This window comes from Aotus nancymaae, unplaced genomic scaffold (genome assembly GCF_030222135.1).
Source record: "Aotus nancymaae isolate 86718 unplaced genomic scaffold, 86718_ANA_hifiasm-v0.15.2.pri h1tg000012l, whole genome shotgun sequence".
Lineage (NCBI taxonomy): Eukaryota > Metazoa > Chordata > Mammalia > Primates > Aotidae > Aotus > Aotus nancymaae.
In genome coordinates, this window is record NW_026988423.1 from 34,675,536 (window position 1) to 34,694,545 (window position 19,010).

General features: G+C 37.2%; 1 protein-coding gene and 1 pseudogene across 6 annotated transcripts in view; both read right to left on the reverse strand.

Annotated features, from left to right (window-relative positions):
* The window catches only part of ZBTB44 (zinc finger and BTB domain containing 44), an 85,020-nt gene that overhangs the window by 33,834 nt on the left and 32,176 nt on the right, over positions 1 to 19,010 (reverse strand). The window lies entirely within an intron of this gene.
* LOC110568363 (NADH dehydrogenase [ubiquinone] 1 alpha subcomplex assembly factor 2-like) lies at positions 14,483 to 17,386 on the reverse strand (annotated as a pseudogene).

Here is a 19,010-nt window from a genome sequence, read left to right on the forward strand (position 1 = left end):
ACCTGTAATCCCAGAACTTTGGGAGGCTAATGTGGGCGGATCACCAAGGTCAGAAGTTTGAGATCAGCCTGGCTAACATGGTGAAACCCCATCTCTACTAAAAATACAAAATTAGCTGGGCATGATGTGATGGTGCACACCTGTAATCCTACCTACTTGGGAGGCTGAGGCAGAAAATCACTTGAACCCGGGAGGCAGAGGTTGCAGTGGGCCGAGATCATGCCATTGCACTCCAGCCTGGGCAAAAACAGCAAAACTTCATTAAAAAAAATTTTTTTTTTCATTTATCTCTGTGTATAGATGAATATGTGTATGTGTAGTTACACGTTTAATTTGGTGCTCATTTAAAATTCTTGAGTAAAGATCAGTATTAACTACAATTACTAATTTAGACTTTGAGTATCATTTACAAATAATAAAAATGTACGTGTAGCCAGGCGCAGTGCCTCAAGCCTGTAATCCTGGCACTTTGGGAGGCCAATGTGGGCAGATCACGAGATCAAGAGATCGAGACCATCCTGGCCAACATGGGGAAACCCCGTCTCTACTAAAAATACAAAGAGCGTGGTGGCGCACGCCTGTAGTTCCAGCTACTCGGGAGGCTGAGGCAGGAGAACTGCTTGAACCCAGGAGGTGGAGGTTGCAGTGAGCCCAGATCGCGCCACTGCACTCTAGCCTGGCTCCTGGCAACGGAGCGAGACTCTGTCTCAAAAAAAAAAATCGTGTAGCAGTTTGCAATTTAAACTATTCAATAAATCAGAAAGTTTACTTCCCACCCATTTTATTCCAAATTACTGATGAAATATTGCTTTCAGACATTCTTATGAAAGAGGTATGTTGCTAAACAACATATAATTTAAGGGAATGCAAAAAAAAAAAAAAAAAAAACCTACAATTTTTTTTTTTTTTACAGTTGAGTTGAAAAAATTTTGCCAAATAAGGTATATAGCCTAGTTGATAAAGTAGAACGGCTTAAATTAGACAAATCTTAGGTTTTAAATTTTCACTTCCCCATTTATCAGCCAGGCATTAAATCTAAGTCAAGTTGTTCACCTCTCTAATGATGCTTCTATTTTTTTCTCATCTGAAAAACAAGAATCACAGAAATTATACTTCCAAGATAGTCAAGAGGATCAAATTAGCACAATTCTTGGCATTAAGCAAGCATTCAATAAATGTTAGCTATTTATTCACACTAGAAAAAGTGTGAACAAAAATTAAATGGAGATCAAATTTTAAAATGTCTACTCTTTCTCACACCATATTCTGAAATCTGTATTTTGATATATAGATTAGCTGATAAAAATTATCAGAAGATTTGACATTAAAACAAAGTAGCTCTTAGCATATAAAGTGAGGTGGCTGTCTAACATGATTAAAGAGGAAGTAATGAGACTGTGAACCTTGAAAATAATTTTAGTTAGATGAGAAAATATAATATTTAAAAGAATGTGCCTATTTATGCAGTCACATCTCAAAATTGGAGGCTAACTTTCAAAAGATACTAAACCAGGGTTTTTTGTTTGTTTGTTTGTTTGTTTGCTTGAGACGAAGACTCACTCTGACGCCAGATTGGAGTGCAGTGGCACAATCTCGGCTCACTGCAACCTCTGCCTCTCAGGTTCAAGTGATTCTCCTGCCTCAGCCTCCCAAGTAGCTGGGACTACAGGCATGTGCCACCATGCCTAGCTAATTTTTGTATTTTTAGTAGACACGGGGTTTCACCATGTTGGCCAAGATGGTTTTGATCTCTTGACCTTGTGATCCGCTGGCCTCAGCCTCCCAAAGTGCCAGGATCATAGGCGTTAGCATAGTTAAAATCCGGCCTGATACTAACCAGGTTTTAACTGTGCTAAAACTAAACTGAGATCACTCAATTGCAGCTTATATTCTAATTAAAACCAATCGAGGACAGAAAAAGTTAAGGAGAGGGGCATATAGGTTTAAGATGCCTGTAAAAGGAATATCCAGGTGGAAATTTATACATAAACTTGTCTGTATTGGTTAATTATCTACTATGTACCAGATATAACACTAGGGGCTTTAGATTTGCTATGTCACATGAGGGTAGATGATAATACCCTTATTTTACAGATGAGGAAACAGGGGCTCAGAAAATTATTTAGTTCAAGACCACTTACGTTTATACGAACCTTCAGACCTACAATCTCCTTCAATAAGTATGGGTAGCCACATGGAAGTAGAAGAGCACTATTTGCATTTGAAAAAGATTGTCTTGGTGGCAGCAGTGAGGATAAAGAAAATGCATCTGAGAAATATTTAGGATGGAACACCACCTGGGTATGATTTTTTATTAAGGCTGGGTGGAATAGTAGCTAGAAGAGGAAAGTCGGATGGTTGTATCTCTAACTTTGTTTTCACCAAACAAGATGAAAGAAGAGCTGGTTTTGATAGGGGCTTGTGAAGGGGGAAAGAAATGTTTCAATTTTGGATATACTGAGTTTAAAATTCCTGAGAAGAATATCCACGCATATACGTATACATGAAATTGCCCACTCTGCACTGCAGTTCAGGGAAAAAGTCACTGATAAATTTCATTCTGTTGAATTTATTAGAGCTGAAGACATGTAAAGAATGTATGGCGAAGAAGGGGCAGAAAGGCAAGTTGTTAGAAGTTTAGAGCAGATAAAGCAAAAGGACTTGGTGAAAACATTTTATGGTACCTAATTTCTCTTTTGATCCTGTCCAGTATTTCCCATAACATACAACACAGTGAAATAGGATGTGAGGGCGATCTGGCTGCGACATCTGTCACCCCATTGATTGCCAGGGTTGATTCGGCTGATCTGGCTGGCTAGGCGGGTGTCCCCTTCCTCCCTCACCACTCCATGTGCATCCTTCCTGAAGCTGCGTGCTTGGTTGAAGAGGATGACCATCCCTGATAGAGGAGGACCGGTCTTCGGTCAAGGGTATACGAGTAGCTGCGCTCCCCTGCTAGAACCTCCAAACAAGCTCTCAAGGTCCATACAACACAGTGAAATAAATGAACGAATAAATTTATATTATAAAATTGCTATCTGATTTTGCTATATAAAATGCCTACATCTATTCATTATAAATAGTTAAAAGAAAAAGTTGCAATTTGAATTTATAGTCTTCAGTTCTGAATTAAAAGCATCACTGATATGAAATGATAATGTACTTAATCTCCAGTAATGACTAGCACCCAGAATGGCTTCTAAATTCCATTTCTCACCCCAAAAAACTATAAATTCATGGGTCCTTAGGGAAATGGCTGATTCCATGTCTCAGGTAGTAAATGTCTCCCTGGAATATCTGACCAGATAGCAAGGAAGTTATCAAAGATTACTAAGGGTATGTCAAAGCTCATGTCACCTTGAGGAGGTTCCCAAGACAAATCTAGGAGAATATACTCCAACTTCCTGCCAGCCCTAAGCAACCACTAATCTATATTTTATCTATAAACTTCCCTATCCAAGACTTTCAAATGAATAGAATCATATGTGAACTTTTGGGACTCACTTCATTTAGCATAATGTTCTACCACGTAACATGCCTCATTTACATTTATTGCGGAAAAAATATTCCATTCCATATTCCACATTTTGATTATCTATAGTTAATGGACACAAGTTGTATCCAGTTTTTGGCTATTATGAATAATGCTGCTATAAACAGTCATGTGTATGTTTTTGTGTAGATGCATGTTTTCAGTTTGTTGGGTAAATGTATATGAGGGGAATTGTTGGGTAATACGGTAACTCTGTATTTAATCATTTGAGAAACTGTCAGACTGTTTTCCCAAGGAGCCACACTTTTATATTCCCATCAAGAGTGTATGAGGAGGCTGGACGAGGTGGCTCATGTCTGTAAGCCTAGCACTTTGGGAGGTCAACATGGGCGGATTACTTGAGGTCAGGTATTTGAGACCAGCCTGGCCAATATGGTGAAATCCCGACCCTACTACATCTTTAAAATACAAAAAAATTAGCTGGGTGTGGTGGGGGGCGCCTGTAATCCCAGTTGCTAGGAGGCTGAGGCAGGAGAACAGTTGAACCTAGGAGGCAGAGGTTGTGGTAAGCCAAGATCATAACACTGCACTCTGGCCTGAGTGTCAGAGTGAGATCCCATCTCAAAAAGAAAAAAAGAGTTTATGAGGATTCTGATTTCTCCACATCCTCACCAATGCTTGTCATTATCCAACTTTGATTCTAGCCATCCTAGTGGATGTGAAATGGTATCTCATTGTAGTTTTGATTTGCATTTCCTTGATAATTAATGATGTTGAGCATCTTCATGTGCTTACCGGACATTCATGTATCTTCCTCGGGGTCCATGTGGAGTTCTGCCCATTGGGTTTTCTTTTTGTTACTAAGTTGTCAGAGTTCTTTATATATTCTAGATATGTGCTGTTTACCAGAGAAAAGGTTTGCAAATATTTTCTCTCATTCTGTGGGTTGTCTTGTATGATGGCGTCCTTTGAAGCACAGAAGTTTTTAATTTTTATGAAGTTCAGTGTTTTCCTTTTGCTGTTTATGCTTTTGGTATCATATCTACAAATTCCTTGCCAAATACAAAGTCATGCAGATTTACTCGTGTTTTTTTCAACGAGTTTTAAAGTTTTAGGTCTTTAATCCCTTTTGAGTTATTTTTTGTATATGGTCCCACTTCGTTCTTTTGTATGTAGCTATCCAGTTGTCCCAGCACCATCTGTTAAAAAGAGTATTCTTTTACTACTGAAAGATCTTGGCATCCTTGCTGAAAATCAGTTGAACACAAATGGGTTTATATCTGGACTCACTCTATTCCATTGATTTACATGTCCTTGTGCCAGTACCACCATGTCTTAATTACTGCTGTTTTGCAGTAAGTTTTGGGAGTCAAGAAGCTGAGTCCTCTTACTTTGTCCTTTTTCAGTACTGTTTTGGCTATTCTGGGTCTCTTGCAACTCCATATTAATCTCAGAATCAGACTGTCAATCTTTACAAAGTCAGCTAGGATTGTGATAGGAACTACAGTGAATTTACAGATTAGTTTGGAGAATACTGCTGTCTACAATATTCAATCTTCTGATCCATGAACATGGGGTATTTTTCCATTTATTTAATTGTCTTTAATTTCAGCAATGTTTTAAAGTTTTCAGAGTATAACTTTTTCTTTGTTAAACTTATTCTTTAATGCCACTGTGAATAAAATTCTTTTCTTTTTTTTTTTTTGAGACTGGGTCTCACTCTTGTTGCCCAGGCTGGAGTGCAGTGATTATACTGGCTTTATACTCTGCAATCTTGCTCAACTTATTTATTAGTTCTATACATTTTAAATGAAATCCTTAGGATTTTCTATACACAGGTTGAGTATCCCTTATCCAAAATGCTTGGGGGCCAGGCATGGTGGCTCATGCTTGTAATCCCAGCACTTTGGGAGGCTGAGGCAGGTGGATCACTTGAGGCCAGGAGTTTGAGATCAGTCCGGCCAACATGGAGAGATCCCCTCCACCGCCCCCACCAACTAATCTACAAAAAATACAAAAAAAATTAGTTTGGCATGGTGGTACATGCCTGTAATCCCAGCTACTCGGTAGGCTGAGGCGTGAGACTCATTTGAAACCAGAAGGTGGAGGTTTCAGTGAGCCAAGAGCATGCCACTGTACTCCAAACTGAGTGACAGAGCGAGACCGTCTCAAGAAAAAAAAAATGTTTGGGACTAAAAATATTTTGAATATTAGAATATTTGCATTGTACGTTATCAGATGAGCATTCCTAATCCAAAAACCTGAAATCTAACGAGCATTTTCTTTGAGTGTCATGTTGGTGCTCAAAACAATTTGCATTTTGGAGCATTTAAAATTTTACATTTTTGGTTTGGGATGCTCAACATGTATAAGACCATGACATCTGAAAACAGTGTTATCTCTTTCTTTCTAAACTAGATGCCTTTTATTTACCTTGCCTAACTTCCTTACCTAGAGTCTCCAGTGCAACGTCAAACAGAAATGGCAAGAGCAGATATCTTTGTCTTGTTCCTAGTCTTAGAGGGGGAAATTCCCAGTCTTTTACCACGGATTATGATGTTAGCTATGAACAGGTTAAGAAAAGTCTTCTCTATTCCTAGTTTGCTACAGTGTTATCACTAAAGGGTATTCAATGAGTCAAATGCTTTTTTCGCATCTATTGATATAATCATATAATTTAAAAATTATTATATTTATATATTGCATTAATTAATTTTACATGTTGAACTAGCCTTGCAAACCTGAAAAAAATCCCAGTTGGTCATGAGACATAATTCATTTTTTTTTTTTTTAATATGTTGTGGGATTCAGTTGGCTAGTATTTTGTTGAGGACTTTTACATCTATATTCATAAGATATTTGTTTGTAGTTTTCTTGTGACTCCCTTGTCTTTTATTATCAGGGTAAATACCAGCCACATAAAATGAGATGGGAACAACAGTTTCCTCCTTTCCCGCTTTTTGGAAGAGTTTGTAAAGAATTGGTATTAGTTCTTTAAATGTTTGGTAGAATTCACTGTAAAGCTATCTGAGCCTGGGCTTTTCTTTGAGGGGAATTTTAAAATTACTAATCTTATTACTTGATATAGATCTATTCAGATTGTCTACTGCTTCTGACATTTGACATATGACAATTGTATTGCCATAAAAGTTTTCATAGTATTCCTTTATAATCTTTATTATTTCCTTCCTTATGCCCCCTTTAGGTTTGGTTTATTCTTTTTTTAGCGTCTTAAGGTGGAGGGGTGAAGTAATTCATTTGAGATCTTCTTCCTTAATATAAGCATTTACAGCTATAAATTACCTCTAAGCATTGCTATAACTATATCCCATGAGTTTTTGTGATGTTGTATCTTCATTTTTATTTACCAAAGAACATTTTCTTTTTTAAAATAAATTTTAAAAAACAGAGACAGGGTTTCACTTTGTTGCCCAGGCTGTTCTCAGACTTCTGGGCTCAAGCTATTCTCCTGCCTTGGCCTTCCAATATGCTGGTATTAAAGGAGTGAGCTACCATGCCCAACCCACCCTAGAATATTTTCTGACTTCATTTTTGATCTGTTGGCTATTTAGGAATGTATTGTTTAACTGCCGCATATTTGTGAGTTTCTCAAATTTTTTCCTGCTTTTGATTTCTAACTTCATTCCATATGGTCTCAGAACATAATCTGCACTTTTTTTCTTTGACCTATTAAAATCTACTGGCCTGGAGTGGTGACTCACACCTATAATCCCAGCACTTTGGGAGGCCAAGGTTGGTGGATCACCTGAGGTCAGGGGTTTGAGACCAGCCTGGCTAACATAGTGAAACCCTGTCTCTATTAAGAATACAAAATTAGCTGACTTTGGTGGCAGGTGCCTGTAATTTCAGAAATTCAGGAAGCTGAGGCAGGAGAATTGCTTTAAGCCAGGAGGTGGAGGTTGAAGTGAGCTGAGATCACGCCGTTGCACTCCAGCCTGGGCAACAAGAGTGAGGGTGAAACTCTGTCTCAAAAAAAAAAAAAAAAAAAATCTACTGAGGTTTGTTTTATGGCCTAGCATGTGGTCTATACTGGAGAATGTTCCATGTGTACTGGAGAAGAACGTATACTCTACTGTTGCTGGGTGGAGTGTGCTATAGATGTCAGCTGGGTCTAGTTGGTTTATAGTATCTATTTACTTGTTGACCTTTTAAGTATTCTATACATTATTATTTTAAAAAAAAATTTTTTTTTTGAGACAGAGTCCCGCTCTGTTGCCCAGACTGGAGGGCAGTGGCATGATCTTGGCTCACTGCAACCTCTGCCTCCTGGGTTCCAGTGATTCTCTTGCTTCAGCCTCTCAAGTAGTTGGGATTATAGAAGTGCACCACCATGCCTGGCTAATTTTTGTATTTTTAGTAGAGGGTTTTTCCATGATGGCCAGGCCAGTCTCAAACACTTAAGTGATCTGCCTACTTTGGCCTCTCAAAATGCTGGGATTACAAGTGTGAGTCACTGGGCCCATCCTGTTCTATACATTATTAAAAGTGGTATACTGAAGTTTCCAACTACTAATGTTGAATTTGTCTGTTTGTTCATTTCTGTTTTTGCTTCATGTATTTTGGTATTCTGTTATTAAGCATAGGTAGCATAACTGTTACAGCATCCCAATGAAATGACCCTTTTATCCTTATAAAATGTCTCTAGCAACACTTTTTTTATAAAGTCTATTTGTTGGATACGAATAAAACCACTCTTATTTTCTTGTGGTTACTGTTTACATGATATTATTTCCATCCTTTTACTTTCAATCTATTTTTCTTTGAATGACAATTATGTTTCCTTTAGCTAGCATATAGTTGGACGATGCTGTTCATAAACTTAGTCTAACAATCCTGTCTTTTGATTTCAATCCATTTAATATTATTTGCATCGTTAGATTCAAACCTGCCATTCTATGTCCCATGTCTGTTTTGTTCCTCTATTATTCCTTTACTACTTACTTCTGCATTATTTTCTAATGTGGCATTTGCATGATTAAAATGATTTTTTACTATATTTTTTGATTTATGTTTTTAGTAGTTGCTCAAGGTTTTAGAATGTATGCCAGAACCAGCTTCAGATCTATAGTAGCTTAATTCTTGTGATATACAAAAACATTACTACTACATATCTCAATTCCCTGCCCAATTTGTAGTAGTATTGTTACACATACCATATCTGGTCTTGATAACAAACACAACACGGTCATGATTACTACTTTCCCATCTGTAGTCATTTCCTTAGCCCAATAAAGCTTTTCTCCTACCATCTTTTTTTTTGTGCTGTTATTGGCAAATATATTACACATTTATTACATTTCTTTGTTATGGGATCAGCATTACGTATGTATATACACATATAAAATAGTTTGCTTTTTAATATACTTATAATAAGAAAAGATAAAAAATGTTAACTTACTTTTTTTAAGTAATTATATAATTACCTTTTCTGATACTCTGTTTTTTTGTGTGCATTCAAATTACCATCTAGGGTCATTTGCTTTCAGCCTGAAGAAATTCCTTCAATGGTCCTTGTAAAGTGGGTCAGCTAGCAACAAATTTTCATTTTTGTTTATCTGGGAGTCTTTATTTTGCCTTCATTTAAAAAAGATAGCATTGTTGGACATGAGATTTTTGGTTGACATTTTCTTCCCCCTGTCCTTTGAACAATTTGAGTATGTTCTCCCATTGCCTTCTGGTCTCCACAGCTTCTCATAAGAAGTAAGCTGTTAATCTTACAGTGGTTCCATTTTGAGTGAGTTGTTTTCTTACTACTTTAAAGATTTTCTTTTTAAAACTTTTAGCATTTTTGCTGTATGTTTAAATTGCTACATTTTTCTTACTTAGAAAAAGATTTTTAACTGCACCATTATACTCCAGCCTGGGTAACAGAGCAAGACTCCATCTCAAAAAAAAGATTTTCAGTAAATAAAGATGCTCCAACTTATGGACTTATGGAATTATATCCAATAAGCTCACTGTTAAAAATATTGAAGTTAAAAATGCATTTAATATACCTAGCTTCCTAAACATTATAGTTTACCTTCAAAGCGCGCAAAACACTGATATTAGCTTACACAGTTGGGCAAAATAACCTAATGCAAAATCTATTTTTAATAAAGCGTTAAGTACCTCATATGATTTATTGAATATCACATTGAAAGTGAAAAACAGAGTGGTTGTAGGAGTACTTGAAGCATGGTTTCTACTGAATGCATTAATCACTCTCACACTATTGGAAACTAAAAACTTCTAAGTCAAACCATCATTCATTTGTATGGGAAGTCTTCTGCTATCATTTGAGTGTTTTTTTCTGTTGCTATCTCAAACCATCATTCATTTGTACGGGAAGTCTTCTGCCATCATTTGAGTGTTTTTTCTATTGCTATCTCAAACCATCATTCATTTGTATGGGAAGTCTTCTGCCATTATTTGAGTGTTTTTTCTATTGCTATCTCATTTTCTGTTGTTATCTTCTTTCTCTTTCTCTTCTCCTTCCAGTACTCCCTTTACTCTTCAGTGCTTAATGGTATGTAGGATGGTGTCCTATGTTTTGCTGAAGCGCTGCTCATTATTATCTTATCTCTGTTCCTCAGTCTGCATAATTTCTATTGATCTATGTTCAAATTCACTAAATCTATCTTCTGCCAGTGAAGAAAAGCACTGCTAGTGAATTTTTGGTTAATTATATTTTTCAATTCCAGAATTTCTAATTGGTTTTCATAATTTTTATATTCTTGATATTCTCTATTTTATGCAAAATTGTCACCATACCCACTTTTACTTATTTTTCCTCTAGTTCTGTGAACACACTTAGGATGGCTACTTTGAAGTATTTTCTGTTAAATCTGACATGTGGTCTCTCTCACACAGGTGGTTTATACGGGCTGCTTTTTTTCTGGTGCAAGAATCATACTTTCTTTTTTCTCTGCATGCCTCATAATTTTTTGCTAGACACTAACATTTTTTATAATACAAGTATAGCAAATCCAGTTACTGTTCCTTTCCTCTACCTCCCTTTTTCTTGTGCTTCTTACTGTTTCTTGCTTAGTTTTCAGTGACTAGGTGAATTGTTTCAGCTAAGTCTATTTCCCCACTTTCCCAACCTCCACAATGCTAAGCGTTGGATCCACAGAGAGGTATTATTTTTGGGTACGCCCAAAGTCACCTAGGATTTACAGTGATATTCTAGGCTCTCTTTCTCTTATCACACCCAGGTATTAAACTCCACTAACTGCTCTACTTTTTTTTTTTTTTTTAAATGCCCTGGATGTATATTCTACAAATTAATTGAAATCAAATTGTGGCTCAGGCTGGGTGCAGTGGCTCAGACCTGTAATAACAGCACTTTGGAAAGCTGAGGCAAGTGGATCACTTGAGACCAAGAGTTCGAGACCAGCCTGGCCAACAAGACAAAACCCTGTCTCTATTAAAAATACCAAAATTAGCTGGGCATAGTGGTGTGTACCTGTGGTCCCAGCTAATCGGGATGCTGAGGCAGGAGAATTGCTCAAGTCCAGGAGGCAGAGGTTGCAGTAAGCCAAGATCGTACCATTGCACTCCAGCCTAGGCAACAGAGCGAGACTGTCTCAAAACCAACCAACCAACCAACCAAGCAAAAAACTGTGGCTCATTTGAAGAAATAGTTTGAGGTCTGTCTGGTACTTCTTCTTGCTACAGTAGAGCTTTTCTTCTTAGCTGTCTTATTCTGGTCTTCCCTATAGTCCTCTCCAACAACTACCACTGTTTTTCAGAGTGCCCTTAGCTTTGAAATTCTACACACTATCTTGCCAATTAAGCTGCATTCAGAAGAGATTAAAAACTATTGGTCTACTTCTCCCTGCCATAAAAAATCTCTGAGCCAAGTCTCTAAAGCTGGGGATGGAAATAATTGCAAGGTTCTCTCAGAATGAAATCTCTGCTCTAGGAGCTGAGTACTTGGTAGAAGGGGGACAACAGCCTGAGGACTTCTAGGCTTGACTCTCCTAGTCTTACTTCACAAGCCTTCACAAGGGCAATTTTGGCCCCAGTATTCTCAGGGTGTCAAGCCAAAAGTAGAGCCTTCATTTCATTAGCAGGGGATGGGTAAAAAAGGGAGCCTCTACCTCTGAAGTGTACTTGCAAGTATAATAAATGCAAATGGTTTAATCACAACAATGAAAACACACCAGAGACAGCATGAGGAGAAAAAAGAGAAAAACCATGAGCTCAATGTATTAACTTCAAACATATCTTAGGTGTGTTATAAGGAAAACGTTGGAAAAGAATACATACCATTCAAACACTAATCAAGAGAAAGCTGAACTGAATTAATTTACCAAGTGAAATAATTTTGTGTATATACCTTAAAAGACAGCTTCATTTTGTTGCAGGATTGAAGAAAAAAAAAAGAGAGCTTTAAAATACATGAAGTTAAAACTGACAGAAATAGAAGAAAAAATATGTAAGGCCTTAATCTTGAGACTTTAACACTTCTGTCTCACCCATCACAAAACCAGTTGACAGAAAATCAGCAAAGATATAAACACCATCAACCAACTGGATCTAACTGACATTTATAGAACATTCCATGCAATAACAGAAGAACAGTCTTTCTAAGTATGTTCTCTGACCCTAATGGAATTACACAAAAAATTAGTAACAGAAAGGTAATTAAAAAACCACCAAACTTTTTTTATGTTAACCTTGTTTCTGTCATTTATTAGTTCTAGCAGGCTTTTTGTATTTTTTAAAAGATTACTTGGGTATAAGTAATCAGGTATCTCAACAGGAAGAGTTTTGTTTTTTCCTTTCAAATCTCTATGTCTATTATTTTTCTTGCCTTTTTGCACTAGTGAGAACTTCCAATATAATGTCTAATAGGATTGCTGAGAATAGGACCTGAGCGAAGGGACAGTCTTGCGTTTTTAGCATTCAGTCTTATTATTCTAGGTTTTTTGTAATTGCTCTTTACCAGATTGGGGAAGTTCTCTTATTAACACAGCACACTTCTAACAACCCATAAATTAAAGGGCAAGACTCAAGGGAAGCTATAAAATGTTAAAGTGAATAAAAATGAAACACATCTAAATTTATGGAATGCAGCTAAAATAGTGCTTATAGGGAAATTCATTCCATTAAATGATTATAGTTAGAAAATAAGGTCTCAAATTAATCATCTAAAGTGCCTGCCTTAAGAAGCCAGAAAAGAGGCCAGGTGTGGTGGCACACGCCTGTAATTCCAGCACTTCTGGAGACTGAGGCTGGCAGATCACCTGAGGTTGGCAGTTCAAGACCAGACTGAACAACACTGAGAAACCCCGTCTCTACTAAAAATACAAAATTAGCCAGGCGTGGTGGTACACACCTGTAGTCCCAGCTACTCAGGAGGCTGAGGCAGAAGAATCACTTGAACCAGGGAAGCAAAGGTTGCAATAAGCTGAGATTGTCCCACTACACTCCAGCCTGGTCTCCATTCCCGAGCTCAAGCAATTCTCCCACCTCAGTCACCTAAGTTGCTGGGACTACAGGTGCCCACCACTGTGACTAGCTCCAAATTTGTTTTAATTGTAGTAAAAAATATATATAAAATAAAATTTGCCATTCTAACCATTTTTTGTTTTTTTGAGATGCAGTCTCACTGTGTCCCCCAGGCTGAAGTGCAATGGTGCAACCTTGGCTCACTGCAACCTCCACCTCCTAGGTTCAAGCAATTCTCCTGCCTTAGCCTCCCAAGTGGATGAGACTACAGGTGTGTGTAGCCTGGCTAATTTTTTTGTATTTTTAGTAGAGGGGGTTTCGCCATGTTGGCCAGGCTGGTCTCGAACTCCTGACCTCAAGTGATCCACCCGCCTCAGCCTCCAGAAGTGCTGGGATTACAGGCATGAGCCACCATGGCTGACCCATTCTAACCATTTTAAAGTATATAGTTCAGTGACATTAAGTACAATTACACTGTTGGGCAACCAGCACCATTACCTATTTCCAAAATTTTTCATTAGCAAGGCCAGATTTTTACAAAACTCAAAAGAACTTCAGGGAACAAAAGCAAAGAGTACCACAGACTTTATTTTGGCATGATCACTGCAAAAGAATCTTACAAAGTATGTAAGAATTAATCAATTTAAATTCATATCAGAAGATTTTCATTTTCATATAAACACAATAAATCATATGTTCAATCTCATTTTTAAAACAAGCTTTATTTGACAATGAGAATGAATTTTGATTTTTCTTTCTTGATATTAAAAAGGTAAACAGGTGGGCACAGTGGCTCTTGCCTGTAATCCCAGCACTTTGGGAGGCCAAGGCAGGCAGATCACCTGAGATTAGGAGTTTAAGACTAAATGGCCAACACTGTGAAACCCCAACTCTACTAAAAAAAAAAAGAAAACAAAGAAACAAACAAAAATTAGCTGGGTGTGTGTGGCAGGAACCCATTCAAGTAACTAATAATCACAAACACTTTGGTAATTTCTAATTGCCACAACTATTCATGGTACTTTACAAAAGTATGAGGCAATTAAGCTACAGAAGTCCAATTCCTGAAGCTCTTCTTTTACTTCACAACTGATCAAGTGATAGTAATCACAAAACCTCTGCTAAGATCTCCTTTGAGGACCCTGGATGAAGCTAGTCAAGAACAGGGCTTTACCTTGGGCACAGTGGCTTATGCTTATAATGCCAGGACTTTGGGAGGCTAAGGTGGGTAGACTGCTTGAGCTCAGGAGCTTAAGACCAGCCTGAGCAACATGGTGAAAACCCATCTCTACAAAAAAAAAAAAAAAAAAATTAGCCAGGTGTGGTAGCGTGTGCCTGTAGTCCCAGCTACTTGTAGGGATGAGGCAGGAGAATCACTTCAGTCTGGGAGGTCAAGGCTTCAGTGAGCCCAGATTGAGCCACTGCACTTCAGCCTAGGTGAAAAAGTGAGACCCTGTGTCAAATAATAATAATCAAATAGTAAGAACAAGGTTTCAGAGATACAGCAGCTCTATAAATTACCAGTCTTTGGAAATACAGAGAGCTATGGAAAATTTCTGCTCTAATATAGTCAATATTATATTGTCTCTAGAGGAACCACATGCCAGAGTATGGAGTATGACTCTGGGACAGGTAGTTTTCATTATCTTATACTATAATTATTACTACTAATGGCTTGAGTGTTATGTTAGAGATTAAAAAAGACAAAGGATGAATGAATAGATTGAAAAAGAGGCAATATTTTACCCTCTCAGATTCGGAAAAACACTCAAATAGAATAAATAAATTTGAATTTTAGCGCTTAATGGGTGAATAGATTATTTTATGGCTCAGGAAATGAAGTTTAGCTTAAAAAACATTTACTGGTGGCATATAGCGCTAAAACCCAGAAAGGTAAACCAAGTCAATACCTTAATGTCTGAGCTAGGGATGGAGCACAGATTACTTGGTTCTTAAGAGTCCACTGCTTTGTACAAAAATTACTGTAAAAAGAGGACCTGGGGGCTAATCTCTCTAACTTACCAGTCTCTCTAAATTATACTTTACTTTTTTTAACTTTTGACTTCTTTTGTCAAAATAGTCACATCCATATACACAAAATGATCTGACCACAATGCATTCACTGATTGTGGCTCTATCTTGTGGCATCTGGGATTCTGGCTGAAAGGTTTTACTAGTGCTCGTGGGAGCCAACGAGGGTTCTTCCTTTCCAAAGTATGGAGCAAAGCCATGTCCTTTGAGTTTGAACTGGTGGAACCAAGAGTTCCTCACTGGTCTCTTTACTAAGGAGTTTTTGGTTTTCATAAAAATCCTTGCTTTTTAATTTCTTCTCTGTATTTTTCATTCTATAGTATTTCTTCCACAGTAGGTGCAGTCTTTCTCGTTCTTTTTTGAGACAGAGTTTCGCTCTTGTTGGCTAGGCTGGAGTGCAGTGGCCCAATCTCGGCTCACTACAACCTCTGCCTCCTGGGTTCAAGTGATTCTCCTGCCTCAGCCTCCCGAGTAGCTGGGATCACAGGCATGCGCCACCACGCCCGGCTAGTTTTTGTATTTTTAGTAGAGATGGGGTTTTACCATGTTGGCCAGGCTGGTCTCAAACTCCTGACCTGAGGTGATCAGCCTGCCTTGGCCTCCCAAAGTGCTGGGATTACAGGCTTAAGCCATTGCACTCAGCCTCTTTCTTGTTTTTCTGATCCAAGCTTCCCTTTCTGTTGGAATATCCCCCACTTCACAGTCTACTTTTTTATTTGCTGCTTGTACAATTCTTTTCTCTTGAATAGTTTGTCCTCACCTTTCCAGTTCTTGTACTCTGGAATGGAGTAGTATTTGTTCCCAAACCAATTCGTGCTCACATGCTCCTTCTTTTGACAGTGATCTCTACAAGGCACAGAACAAATCCTGAGACCAACCCATGCTGTTCACCCTGCTCTCAGCACTGCTGGCAGCTGGTCCGCAGCAGGGGTAATGCTCCAGCTACTGACCCAGCCCACCTAGAAGTATTCTTTCTAGTGAATTGATAATAGTGTTAAGAATAATTGTTTCTATAAAGGAACAATTGTTCTTATTAGAATAAAAATATTAAATCTGTTCAAACCAGCAAATCAACTATCCCAAAAGTGACAAACTACACAACTAAAAAGATTGGTGCGGACAAATGTTATGACTCATTACAGTAAATTCTTTTCTAAATTTTCAAACCAAGAGGAAATAAGGCAAATTCTGTAACAAAATGATCCTTTAAAAAATGAAAAAATTACCAACGGGCTAGAATATTAAAAGCTGAATCCTTAGCTATAGTTATTTGCTGCCTAACAACCTAAAGAGAAAAAAGTGATTGCAAACATGACAGACATTAGCCTATTCTGATTATCTGAATATCCCAAAAAAATACATACTTTTCAACCTGTAAATGTATTTTTAAAATTACAATGAACTTTTAAAAAGATCTATTAATTTGAATATTCTCTGAAACTTACCACCTGAAATTTCCCAGTAAAGTATATCTCACACCATAACGACTCAATTTCTATTAAGGTTTCTAATTCTAGATCTGCTATAGACACTCCTGGTATCCCTGTCCCTTTAAACTATAGAAGATCACTACAAGGATAAATATATTTTGATTTTGGCTTGGCGTGGTGGCTCATGTCTGTAATCCCAGCACTTTGGGAGGCCGAGGCAGGCAGATCACGAGGTCAAGAGATCGAAACCATCCTGGCCAACATGATGAAACCCTGTCTCTACTAAAAATACAAAAAAATTAGCTGGGTGTGGTGGCACACGCCTGTAGTTGCAGCTACTCGTGAGGCTGAGGCAGGAGAATTGCTTGAACCCAGAAGGAAAAGATTGCAGTGAGCAGAGATCACGCCACTGCACTACAGCCTGGGTGACAGTGTGAGACTCTGTCTTAAAAAAAAAATATATATATATATATATATATATTTTTTGAATCTTTTGACATATTACTAAGCATTAATTAAAGGAATTACTGTCTTTTCGTTTTTTTGTTTTTTTCAGTAGCTGTAGGTGAAAATGTAAGGCACACATGCAACAGATAAAACCCATACTTTTTTTCCCATTTGTTTGTGTTCTCTCTTATTTCCTTGAAACCCATACGTTTTTTTTTCTGATGGGAAGGTGGATACTAGGGGCTTTTGAACTGATTTTTTTTTTTTTTTTTTTAAAGAAAGAAAGAAAGAAAAAGAATAAAGAGGAGGAGGAAAAAGGAAGAGAAAGAGAGAGAGAATGGGAGTATTGCTTTCTTGCCCAGGCTAGAATGCATTTTAGTAATGGGTATTGAAAACCTCTTTTATACCAATAATTATACTTGATGTAAACAGGAAGGAATAAGGGAAGAAAATAACAAACGAGCAGCCAACCAGTATTTCATTTAAACCTATGAAATGCTATGCGATTACTGAGGAGTTATTTACTTCCAATTATGTAGTCACTTATGGAATAGGTGTGAGGTGGTAATGTATGTTTTATGTATTTGAAGTGGAGAGTTCTATAAATGTTTATTAAGTTTACTTGTTCCGGGTCTGAGTTCAAGTCCTGGATGTCCTTGTTAATCTTCTCTCGTTGATCTATAAAATCATTAGCTCTTCTTGTTACATTGATCCTTTTGCCATTATGTAATGTCCTTCTTTGCCTCTTTTGCTCTTTGTTGCTTTAAAGTCTACTTTATCAGAGGCGAGAATTGCATCTCCTACTTTTTATTTATTTGTTTATTTTTACTCTCTGAATGGTCTTTTCATATTACCTAAAACTCAGTAACAGATTTCTTCACCTCATGCATAAGTATTTCACATTTAATTCAATTATCAATGAATATATTAATATTGCCTGGAGATAGCATACACACTAGGTAGAACAACTGCTTTTTAGTTCAGACAGATCTGCATGTTAATCATGGTTATATGACTGTAGTGGCTGGATGACCTTAAACAAGTGAGCTTTCTGAGGACTGTTATACAGATTAAATGAGATTAGTCTATGTAAAGTGCCCAGTGCCTAGCATAGGTTGTTTATATAAGAATATGGTGCAGCAGTAATTGATGAGCTATCATTATTGACAGATCTCTGACTCACCTTTGACTCGGAATTGACTCGAATGTCAATTCTGGGTTTTTACTGACCAGCTAGAGTGCTAGACAATTCCATCTGAATGTGTCTGCCATCTTGGAAATTTGATGTCTGAAAACAAACTCAAATTATTTCCCAACTACAATACCACTACAGAATTTCTTAATCTGCTAAGGATGGATGCCTTCAATTGCTCAGGCACCCATAGCTTAAAATCTAGTACTCATGTTTCATTCTCCATGCCCCATCCCTCATCTCTCATCGAAACTGGGTATCATCCCTCAGGCACTCTCCCTTCACAGCCAAGTTTATAAAAATTACAGATACTCCCCACTTATAAATGTTTATTGATAAATCAAAGTCATTTCTCAGAGCAAGAGTGTTAACTATGCCCACTACCAAGAGATGATAACAATGGGTATGCTCATGTAAGTCTTGGCTCTCTAGTCTTCATTGGTTTGTTCTCCATGCTTAGTTTTGAGGTATGTAAGAAAATTATTAAATCCAGCATGTTCAATAAGCACAAAAACAGTAAGAATGTTGAAAATACTACTAAACAGAGGTAAGTAATTATGGTGGAAATAAAATAGAGATATATTCATCAAGAATGAGAAAGCATGCTGCTCCCATAAACGGGATCAATATTAAATAGTATGAATGACTGTGAAGTACTTACAACAAATCCTGCAACTTATAAAGATGATACATGATAACTGATAATAGCAAGAGACAGGAAAAAAATTGGAGAAATGGAAAAACTTTGGAGTATGTGGTTAACACTAGAAAGCAGATTTTAAACTCGGATATCAGGCCTCTTTACACTCTTAAAATTTATTGAGAACTCAAAAGAGCTTTTATTTATATAAACTATATCTAAAAATATTTACCATATAATAAATTAAAACTTAGAAATTAAAAAAATTATTCACCTAAAAATAACAGTAAGTCTGTAACAGTAAGTCTGTTATATTTT